The sequence below is a fragment of the Eurypyga helias genome, unplaced genomic scaffold (assembly GCF_000690775.1).
Source record: "Eurypyga helias isolate BGI_N326 unplaced genomic scaffold, ASM69077v1 scaffold20601, whole genome shotgun sequence".
NCBI lineage: Eukaryota > Metazoa > Chordata > Aves > Eurypygiformes > Eurypygidae > Eurypyga > Eurypyga helias.
The window spans coordinates 1-785 of NW_010230403.1; positions in this window are offsets into that span (position 1 = coordinate 1).

The following is a 785-nucleotide window of genomic DNA, read 5'->3' on the forward strand; positions in this document are numbered from 1 at the left end:
GGGGCTGGATACACCGGCTTGTAGGGACGGTCTGTGAATCTGGGGTGAGTTTTACCCAAGGAGGCTCAGGGGGAGACATGGGCGAGAGGTGGCCGGCATCTGGGACTCCAGCTATTCATTACCGCTGAGATCTGCGCTGTATTCGTTAGCCGTCCCCTAGAAACCAATCCTGTCTCTACCCTCATATTCTCCTTCCCACCCTCTTTTCCGTTCTGGGCATGTGTGCCACAGCCTTTGTCTTGCCTTCTTGAACTTAGTCCCTTCTCTGTGCTCTTTAGTAAAGAATCAACAATGAAATGGCAACAAATTAAAGCGGTTTCAATTTTAATCTGCATCGGGACACAGTCGAGGGGGCTGGGGACTTGCTGAGCAACCTCAATCCTTACCCTCGTCCTTGCTCATCATGGTGTTGGCTTCATCCTGGAATCTTTCTGTAGGGCAGGTTTGCAGGACCCAAGCGTGCCCAAGCACATCGAGGGGCTACTGACATGAACCGATCATGGTGGGCGAGGTGGTTTTATTGGTTATTTCTCCATCTTGGGCTGGATTTCCCACAGCAGCACCCCCAGCCCCCTGCCTTCGTCGCAGCCTGTCCAGAATAAGGCTGTTGCGCAGGTGCTGGGGTTTGCCGGCGCTCAGCTTGCCGGGGCACCGGCGGGGGAACGGACTGCTTTCCCCACATGCTGCTGTGTGACCCCTGTGAAAGAGCAGAGGAAGAGCCTGACGTCCCACCTACCCCTCCATGCAGCGCTCCTCAAGCCTCTTTTGGTTGGAGAGGACACGCT